Source organism: Canis lupus, chromosome 8 (assembly GCF_048164855.1).
Source record: "Canis lupus baileyi chromosome 8, mCanLup2.hap1, whole genome shotgun sequence".
In the NCBI taxonomy this organism is placed as follows: Eukaryota; Metazoa; Chordata; class Mammalia; order Carnivora; family Canidae; genus Canis; species Canis lupus.
In genome coordinates, this window is record NC_132845.1 from 27113144 (window position 1) to 27124481 (window position 11338).

Genomic DNA, 11338 nt, shown 5'->3' on the forward strand with positions numbered 1-11338 from the left:
CAAATAAATAAATAAATAAATAAACTACTTTTTCTTTTTCTCTGTTTCACATATTATTCATTGATTGAATATATACTTTCTGAAAAAGAAGCTAAATTGCAGAACACACACACACAAAAATCACAAATTCTAAAATGTTAAAATTATTATAGATTCTAAAGTAATACTTTCACTTAAGGTAGCTTAAAATATTAATGAAAATGAACATCACTTAATGGGATGCCAAGGTGATGCAGTCAGTTAAGCCTCTGAATCTTGATTTCAGTTAATGTCATGATCTTGGGGTCGTGGGATTGAGCCCCACATTGGGCTTTATACTCTACCAATTTGCTTGTCCCTAGCCCTGTCCCCCCAAATAAATAAACAAAATATTTTTTAAAAGACAAAGAAAGAAAACTTTACTACCAATGAAAATTTTTAACCTCTATACATTTAAGGAACGTATTTTTCTGTAATAAAATTCTGGGCTAGGTAACAAGACACCAAAATCAATAAATCATAGTCACCAATCTCTCGGAGATTACAGGTTTCTGGGTAAGTCAAATATGAAAATAAACAAGCAGTTACAATGCAAAAGTCTCCTCATCACCTCCAAAATAAAATAGGAATAAGAAAAACAATTTTTGCCCTCAGAAATCAACACTTAATCTATCAAAGTGGAGATTTGCAAATTCCACTTAAAGAAATAGACTGGTCTCCAGGCCCACAAAATTTAGACTATAATCTTATTTAAGTGCAATAAAATAATAAAGAAAGTGCCAATCATACAAGGGATAGTTCAGCCATTTAAATATAGAAAGAAATTGAGAATCATATACAGGCAAAAAAGAGGAAAAGTTTGGGAGCTTTCATCCAAATACCATCCAGAAAGAGTTTTATCAGGCTTGCAGGCTTATCTGCTCTGCCTACAATATATCTTTGTTGCTGAGATGGTTATGTCCAGTTAAGGGAGCCTAATGCCATAAAATATTGAAATTATATAATGTATATAAATCCCCTTGTACTGATTCCATGTTTCTCAAGCATCTCTCTGATAATCTGGCTCTCAGTACAGCTTATCTACAGGGAGCAAATGTACTTATAAGACAAATGTGAATGTAAAGTCAGCTTCACAGATGTTCCTCATTTTAAATTCACAAAATGGCCTCTGCTGGGCCTCTTAGTGTGAGTTAGCATCTTTATGTCCAATCATTCTTATTAACTGAAACATGGCTGAGGCTAGTTTCTGAGCACACGAGGCCAAGAGTCTGGTCTTAGACTATAGTGAGGTCACTGGGCAAACAAATAAATATGACCTTGTGGCCATCTGTCTAGGTGACCAACTGACCTTCCATATTAAAACACCTCTTCATTCTCATTGCATGTGTTCTTAAATCTTCAAGAGCAATAAGGACCATATCAGAGATGTATGTGTAGTATATCTAACTCTGCCTAGAGTACATTACAGGGGGATGGGAGAGTAGGAGCTTACACTTCAGCTGAGGCTTGACTTTGCCAGGTGGCTAACAGAGGAAAGAATATTCTAGGAAAAAGAAGTTTCCATTGCAAAAAGCTGAACATGTGGGAAAACATGGGAAGAGCAGAGTTTGGAATTCCTAAAATATGGAATATGCCTGGGGAAGGGGTGATGGATGACATTGGAAAATGTAGAACATGACAAAATTATGAGGAATTTTGTATATTTTTCCAATTATATAATGTATTCAATGACTACCATGTGCTAGGTCCCATGATAGACCTTTGGGATACATTATTGAGTGGGCCATTGGGCTTTAGAGTGAAATTAATGGAGACCAAAAAAAGATTAATCAGAGAACTGGTATGTATTTTTGAAAGGCATTTGATGTAATTGAAGAGAAGAGAGTTTACATAGTAGCAGGCCAGAGATCGGTATTCTTAGAAAGACCTGCTTGCAATGTTGATCTTTGGCTGGTGTCTGGAAACTTGGATTTTAGAAAGGTTCCCAACATTCCCTAACTGATTAGAATGGCTCATTGTACTCAAACTGTTTACACCAACAATAAGGTTTCTGCTGAATATAAATCCTTCTCCCCTTCTGGGAATCTGGAATTTTCATATGTGTTAGGCAGATAGATGTTGCTTATATGACCGGCCAGTCACCAATAAAAACCTGAGACACTGAGCCTCTAATGAGCTGCCAGATAGACAACATTTCATATATGTTGTCACAATTTAATGCTAAAGAAATGAAATCTGTCCTGTGAGTTGCCACAATGAGATAACTCTTGGAAGCTTATTCCTGATACCTCTGGAATTCACTTCATGTACCTTTTCCCTTTGTTGATTTTGTTTTGTATCACCCAGTTATAAATAAATCTTAGCTGTGAGTATAGGCATATGCTGAGTTCTGCATGTTCTCCTAGTAAATCATCAAAGCTAGATGTGGTTTGGGGGATCTCCAACACAGATAGGAGAGCAAGACTGGATATGGATGGAAATGCAAGGAGTAGTTGATGATCAGAAAAAAATTCAAAAGCAATACTTGGAAATTTTTTAATGAGCTACTGGATAAACAATATTATTATTATCAAGCAATTTTTTTTTTTAAATTCTGAGAAGAAGAAAATTTGGGAAGCAATGACTTACATTTTAAATATAATGTATTTAAGGGTGCCTGGGTGGCTCAGTCTATTAAGTATCTGCCTTCAGCTCAGGTCATATCTCAGGGTCCCTGCTCAACAAGGAGTCTGCTTCTCCCTCTCCCTGCACCCTGCCCCTTTGCTCGTGCTCTCTCTCTCTCTCTCTCAAATAAATAAATAAAATCTTTTCTTAAAAAAAATCTACTGTATTTAAATTAGCTGTTTTATATCTAAAGAGGACAGTTTAATAGATGATAATAAACATGGGCTTAGAAACCAGGATAGGGATACTGAAAAAAAATATGTATGTGAGACTCATTGGCATGTAGGAGGGTATCTATCCTATACCTAAGGATGATTTACAAAATGAAGAGAAAGAACCATAAAGAATATCAACATTTAAGAGGTACATGAAAGAAGAGGATCCTACAGAAGAAATATAATTGTGATAAAACTTTAAAGAACAGTATCAAATGCCACAGAAAATCAAATATGGAGATACCTGAACATTGCCCACAGGATTTGCCATACTAGAGGTTTCTAAAGACCTTGGAGGGAGCAGCTTTGCTAGTGTATGTGGAAGAACATAACAGAGGGAGAAACCAGGTTAATAAATGAGTAGGAAAAAGAAAATGAGGACCCCAAAAATAACTAAGAATGACACCCTGGAGCACAGATAAAGGGCTTTTTTCTTTGCCACTAAATATATATGACAGATATATAAATATATATATGTATTTATATATGAGAATCTTGGACACATTTTAAGTTTAAGGAATAAAACTAAAATTAATAGAAGTCTGAAGACACAGAAGACTCAGTTGGGTTGCTAACATATGACTATATTCTTATGAATTATCCTAGTCCTTAACTGATTAACAAAGAACAGCTGAATGGCATACCTGGGAGGTCATGTATGTGACACACGTTGATACACTGGACATCCCAGCAGAGTATGTGCTTACAGGTATTATAAAAATGAAGGTATGTGGATGTGAGCCCTGTCTTATTAGCCCATTCCAATCCTAGGCATAAGTAAGTCTATCAATGAAATATATTTATTTCCTCATTAGATTTCACCCTCACCAAATCTCTTTGGCCCTGAAATTCCTATTTTGCTCACTCACATCAGGTCCTCAATACCTTCCCTGTTCATAGGTTAAGAGAAAATTAACATAGGTCTTCAACAAATGCATTCAGAAACTCTCACAAAAATAGATGATAGTTGAGCTTTAGGATCTAATAACTATTTTCTTAGCTGCAATTGTAGGAAATGAAGTGTTTTAAATTATAGTTCCTGAAAGCTTGATGAGGTTAATTTCATTAATTTCAGTCATAAATCCAACCTACAACCACATAGACAAGATTTTCCCGAACAGAGTATATTTCACATCTTTTTAGCCTTTTCCCAAAAGTTAAAGTTAAATAAGTTTATAATTAAATGTAATTTTATTATTTTTCCTTTATAAGATTATTCATATAAATAAATGCACAAATGAAAATGTAAAATGTCAGACATTGGGCAGAAAATGAAAGTCACAGTTTATATAAAATACTGAAGACCCTTCATTTCTGTCAGAATGTAGAATGAAAAGGTAGAGGCCAAGATGTCAAATTCAAATTAAAATGACCTCCAGTTAAATGACAGAAAAGGTAAAACATAACAAAATAAAACAAAAACTTACCTACCAAGATCTTAAAGAAAGTACCCTAGTCTCTATGGTAAACTGTTAGCCATTTTTAGAGAAAGAAGATAAAATGGTAGCCATTATCTTCTCAGTATCACATAACCTACTTGTGCCCATGCTAAAAACAAATTGATAATAACTAATATTCACTATTTACTATACCCCAGGCACTATACTAACCACTTTATAAGATTTGTCTCAACCAGAAGTATGGATATGATCCCTATTCCCATTCAACAGATGAGGTGACTGAAACTTGGACAGGGTTGAGTAACTAAGGCAAGATGCCCACTAATTAGTAAGCAAAGAAGTCAGGATTTGATCTCCACAGTGTAATTATTTACCACTGCCCCAAGTCTCATGACTACAAGGTAGAAAGTGTTGGGGTTTCCCTGGTCTGGCAGGATTGGATATTTATAGAAGCCTGGTGCAGAGGTAAAATTACTTCCCTTCTTTGAGGCACTCCTATAGAGAGGGGGGAAGTTCTGGTTCAGTGATGAGATTTTAGCCAACAAAACTCTCAACAAATTATCACCTCATCAAACCTCATAACAATCCTATGAGATAGATAGGGCAGGCCTTAACTCCATTCCACAGATGAGGGACTTGAAGTCAAGTTGATAAGAACTCGAAGGACTCAGGGCCTTTGTTTCCAGGACAATGCCATTACCATTATAACACACTACTTAAAGGGACACTCATGGATAATTAGGAGAGGGTAAGTCAGACATCCACAGTGTATACATACATTCAACTCTGAAAGAAAACTTACTGATTATCCCTAAAGGAAATGTGAGGGTTCAGTGACAATTTTTCAGCTGACTTGGAGAAAGGCAATATGTACTGATCTTCTGCCCAAAACTGTTAAAGCTTTTCCTGCAACTCCTTGGAAGGAATCCTGAGCTTCCCACTCTGGGAGAGTGCTGACTTCAGCCCTGCAAGTGGTAAGAAATGCCTGAGGGATGTGCTCTAGTACAGAAATCAAAGGGCAAAGGGCTGGCTGACACTCTGAGGCATAGGAGCTGGCAGAGGTTGGGGGAAATGATGATGCTTCGAGATTTCCAACAAATCCTTTCCAAGAATGATGGAAAATTAAGGATGGCACCTATTGACAAAAAGCATTCTATAACCAATATATAAGATGTCTGGGTGCCAATACCTCCTAGAATGGCTATATGGACCATCATTGGTGACTTTTGTATTTTTAGGTACTTAGGAAGTAAGTGAAGGGGTATATTCCTGCTCTATGATGCTCCAGTTGAGTCCAAATTTAAAATATGACCATGCAATTGATAGCTAGCTTTTCTCCTTGGCATTTGATCTCCAACCAAACGTAGATAAAAAATAGATTGTGCCCTTGTGCACTTTTCAAGTTACATTTTAGGAATGAAAGAAAGGGAAAGGGGCGAGGAAAGGAAACCTTTGGAGAAAATCAACCAAAAGAATTTTTTCATGTAGCTATAAATAAATAAAAAGATCCATTTTAAAAAATAATAACTAAAATTAAGATATGAATAAGAAAGGAATTCACTTATATTGTTTATTTTTTAACTAGTGAAGCTGAAAACCTTCTTATTCTTATTCATTTATGGAAATGATTTTCTGGTTTGATAACCAAAACTTCTTGAAAATGGTAAATGCACAGATGTGGAAAGGCCACAATTCTGCCTTTAAATGACACATAGATGCTACTAAAGCAGTGACAGAGAGCTGTTTCTGGTGTGATGATGTAAGCAGACTCAACTACATGGAGCACCTACCGAGTATCCATCACTATGCCGGCCATTTTTCAGGAAGAAAGGTCTTTTCCACCCTTTGCAAGAAGAGATTTGGCTCTCCTCTCACATTGAGCCTGCACCTGTGAATTCAGGTTAATGTAGTATAGGTACATCTAGTTGACAAAAAAGGTCTACAAGGAGCGACAAAATTGAATTTGGGGGAAGAAACAGAGTGGCATATTTCGTTTACAGGGCTTGTAATGTGAATTACTTCCTAAATACCTAAAAATACAAAAGTCACCAATGGTGGTCCATATAGCCATTCTAGGAGATAGTGGCAACGAGACATCTCATATATTGGTTATAGAATTCATTCAGCCAGACAATAGAAGATGGCGGAAGAGTGGGGTCCCCAAGTCACCTGTCCCCACCAAATTACCTAGAAAACCTTCAAATTATCCTGAAAATCTATGAATTCGGCCTGAGATTTAAAGAGAGAACACCTGGAATGCTACAGTGAGAAGAGTTCGTGCTTCTATCAAGGTAGGAAGACCGGGAAAAAGAAATAAAGACACAAAAGGCCTCCAAGGGGGAGGGGCCCCGCGAGGAGCCGGGCTGAGGCCGGGGCGAGGGTCCCCAGGACAGGAGAGCCCCGTCCCCGAGACGCAGGAGCTGCACCGACCTTCCCGGCGGAAAGGGGCTCGCGGGGAGGTGGAGCAGGACCCAGGAGGGCGAGGATGCCCTCGGGCTCCCCGGGACAGTAACAGACACCTGCGCCCCAGAAGAGTGCGCCGAGCTCCCTAAGGGCTGCAGCGCGCACGGCGGGACCCGGAGCAGCTCGGGGGGCTCGGGCGGCGGCTCCGTGGAGGGGGCTGCGGGGCGGGAGCAGCTCGGGGGGGCTCGGGGGGGGCTCCGCGGAGGGGGCTGGGGGGCGGGAGCGCGAATCCAACAGCGCAGGCCCCGGAGCACAGGGCGCCGGGACACAGTCCAAGATCGGGCCTCCCCCCGGGACAGGCAGAGGTCGGGAGGGCCCAGGACAGCGAGGACGCTCCTGCCCGGGGCTGAGCAGATCAGCGGCCCCGCCCCGGAGCCTCCAGGCCCTGTAGACGGAGAGCTCCGGAGTCACTGCAGGGGCTGACTCCAGGGCTCCAGAGCTGGCCCCGCCACTGGGGTTGGGGCCTCCTGGGGCCTCACGGGGTAAACAACCCCCACAGAGCCCTGCACCAGGCAGGGGCAGAGCAGCTCCCCCAAGTGCTAACACCTGAAAATCAGCACCACAGGCCCCTCCCCCAGAAGACCAGCTAGACGGACAAGTTCCAGGGGAAGCCAAGGGACTTAAAGTACACAGAATCAGAAGATACTCCCCCGTGGGTTTTTTGGTTTTTGGTTTTTGGTTTTTTTGTTTTGTTTTGCTTTGTTTTGCTTTTTGATTTGTTTGCTTCCCCCACCCTTTTTTTTCCCTTTCTTTCTTTTTCTTTCTCTTTTTCTTCTTTTTTTTTCTTTTCTTCCTTTTTTTTTCTCTTTCTCTTTTCTTTCCTTCTTTCTCTCCTCTCTTTTTCTCCTTTTCCCAATACAACTTGCTTTTTGGCCACTCTGCACTGAGCAAAATGACTAGAAGGAAAACCTCACCTCAAAAGAAAGAATCAGAAACAGTCCTCTCTCCCAGAGTTACAAAATCTGGATTACAATTCAATGTCAGAAAGCCAATTCAGAAGCACTATTATACAGCTACTGGTGGCTCTAGAAAAAAGCATAAAGGACTCAAGAGACTTCATGACTGCAGAATTTAGAGCTAATCAGGCAGAAATTAAAAATCAATTGAATGAGATGCAATCCAAACGACGTCCTAACCACGAGGGTTAACGAGGTGGAAGAACGAGTGAGTGACATAGAAGACAAGTTGATGGCAAAGAGGGAAACTGAGGAAAAAAGAGACAAACAATTAAAAGACCATGAAGATAGATTAAGGGAAATAAACGACAGCCTGAGGAAGAAAAACCTACGTTTAATTGGTGTTCCCGAGGGCGCAAAAAGGGCCAGAGGGCCAGAATATGTATTTGAACAAATTCTAGCTGAAAACTTTCCTAATCTGGGAAGGGAAACAGGCATGCAGATCCAGGAAATAGAGAGATCCCCCCCTAAAATCAATAAAAACCGTTCAACACCTCGACATTTAATAGTGAAGCTTGCAAATTCCAAAGATAAAGAGAAGATCCTTAAAGCAGCAAGAGATAAGAAATCCCTGACTTTTATGAGTAGGAGTATTAGGGTAACAGCAGACCTCTCCACAGAGACCTGGCAGGCCAGAAAGGGCTGGCAGGATATATTTAGGATCCTAAATGAGAAGAACATGCAACCAAGAATACTTTATCCAGCAAGGCTCTCATTCAAAATGGAAGGAGAGATAAAGAGCTTCCAAGACAGGCAGCAACTGAAAGAATATGTGACCTCCAAACCAGCTCTGCAAGAAATTTTAAGGGGGACTCTTAAAATTCCCCTTTAAGAAGAAGTTCAGTGGAACAATCCACAAAAACAAGGACTGAATAGATATCATGATGACACTAAACTCATATCTCTCAATAGTAACTCTGAACGTGAACGGGCTTAATGACCCCATCAAAAGGCGCAGGGTTTCAGACTGGATAAAAAAGCAGGACCCATCTATTGGCTGTCTACAAGAGACTCATTTTAGACAGAAGGACACCTACAGCCTGAAAATAGAAGGTTGGAGAACCATTTACCATTCGAATGGTCCTCAAAAGAAAGCGGGGTAGCCATCCTTATATCAGATAAACTAAAATTTACCCCGAAGACTGTAGTGAGAGATGAAGAGGGACACTATCTCATACTTAAAAGATCTATCCAACAAGAGGGCTTAACAATCCTCAATATATATGCCCCGAATGTGGGAGCTGCCAAATATATAAATCAATTAATAACCAAAGTGAAGAAATACTTAGATAATAATACACTTATACTTGGTGACTTCAATCTAGCTCTTTCTATACTCGATAGGTCTTCTAAGCACAACATCTCCAAAGTAACGAGAGCTTTAAATGATACACTGGACCAGATGGATTTCACAGATAACTACAGAACTTTACATCCAAACTCAACTGAATACACATTCTTCTCAGGTGCACATGGAACTTTCTCCAGAATAGACCACATACTGGGTCACAAATCGGGTCTGAACCGATACCAAAAGATTGGGATCGTCCCCTGCATATTCTCAGACCATAATGCCTTGAAATTAGAACTAAATCCCAACAAGAAGTTTGGAAGGACCTCAAACACGTGGAGGTTAAGGACCATCCTGCTAAAAGATGAAAGGGTCAACCAGGAAATTAAGGAAGAATTAAAAAGATTCATGGAAACTAATGAGAATGAAGATACAACCGTTCAAAATCTTTGGGATGCAGCAAAAGCAGTCCTAAGGGGGAAATACATCGCAATACAAGCATCCATTCAAAAACTGGAAAGAACTCAAATACAAAAGCTAACCTTACACCTAAAGGAGCTAGAGAAAAAACAGCAGATAGATCCTACACCCAGGAGAAGACGAGAGTTAATAAAGATTCGAGCAGAACTCAACGAAATCGAGACCAGAAAAACCGTGGAACAGATCAACAGAACCAGGAGTTGGTTCTTTGAAAGAATTAATAAGATAGACAAACCATTAGCCAGCCTTATTAAAAAGAAGAGAGAGAAGACTCAAATTAATAAAATCATGAATGAGAAAGGAGAGATCACTACCAACACCAAGGAAATACAAACGATTTTAAAAACATATTATGAACAGCTATACACCAATAAATTAGGCAATCTAGAAGAAATGGACGCATTCCTGGAAAGCCACAAACTACCAAAACTGGAACAGGAAGAAATAGAAAACCTTAACAGGCCAATAACCAGGGAGGAAATTGAAGCAGTCATCAAACACCTCCCAAGACACAAGAGTCCAGGGCCAGATGGCTTCCCAGGGGAATTCTATCAAACGTTTAAAGAAGAAATAATACCTATTCTCCTAAAGCTGTTTGGAAAGATAGAAAGAGATGGAGTACTTCCAAATTCGTTCTATGAAGCCAGCATCACCTTAATTCCAAAACCAGACAAAGACCCAACCAAAAAGGAGAATTACAGACCAATATCCCTGATGAACATGGATGCAAAAATCCTCAACAAGATACTGGCCAATAGGATCCAACAGTACATTAAGAAAATTATTCACCATGACCAAGTAGGATTTATCCCCGGGACACAAGGCTGGTTCAACACCCGTAAAACAATCAATGTGATTCATCATATCAGCAAGAGAAAAACCAAGAACCATATGATCCTCTCATTAGATGCAGAGAAAGCATTTGACAAAATACAGCATGCATTCCTGATCAAAACTCTTCAGAGTGTAGGGATAGAGGGAACATTCCTCAACATCTTAAAAGCCATCTACGAAAAGCCCACAGCAAATATCATTCTCAATGGGGAAGCACTGGGAGCCTTTCCCCTAAGATCAGGAACAAGACAGGGATGTCCACTCTCACCACTGCTATTCAACATAGTACTGGAAGTCCTAGCCTCAGCAATCAGACAACAAAAAGACATTAAAGGCATTCAAATTGGCAAAGAAGAAGTCAAACTCTCCCTCTTGGCCGATGACATGATACTCTACATAGAAAACCCAAAAGTCTCTACCCCAAGATTGCTAGAACTCATACAGCAATTTGGTAGCATGGCAGGATACAAAATCAATGCCCAGAAATCAGTGGCATTTTTATACACTAACAATGAGACTGAAGAAAGAGAAATTAAGGAGTCAATCCCATTTACAATTGCACCCAAAAGTATAAGATACCTAGGAATAAACCTCACCAAAGAGGTAAAGGATCTATACCCTCAAAACTACAGAACACTTCTGAAAGAAATTGAGGAAGACACAAAGAGATGGAAAAATATTCCATGCTCATGGATTGGCAGAATTAATATTGTGAAAATGTCAATGTTACCCAGGGCAATATACACGTTAAATGCAATCCCTATCAAAATACCATGGACTTTCTTCAGAGAGTTAGAACAAATTATTTTAAGATTTGTGTGGAATCAGAAAAGACCCCGAATAGCCAGGGGAATTTTAAAAAAGAAAACCATATCTGGGGGCATCACAATGCCAGATTTCAGGTTGTACTACAAAGCTGTGGTCATCAAGACAGTGTGGTACTGGCACAAGAACAGACACATAGATCAATGGAACAGAATAGAGAATCCAGAAGTGGACCCTCAACTTTATGGTCAACTAATATTCGATAAAGGAGGAAAGACTATCCATTGGAAG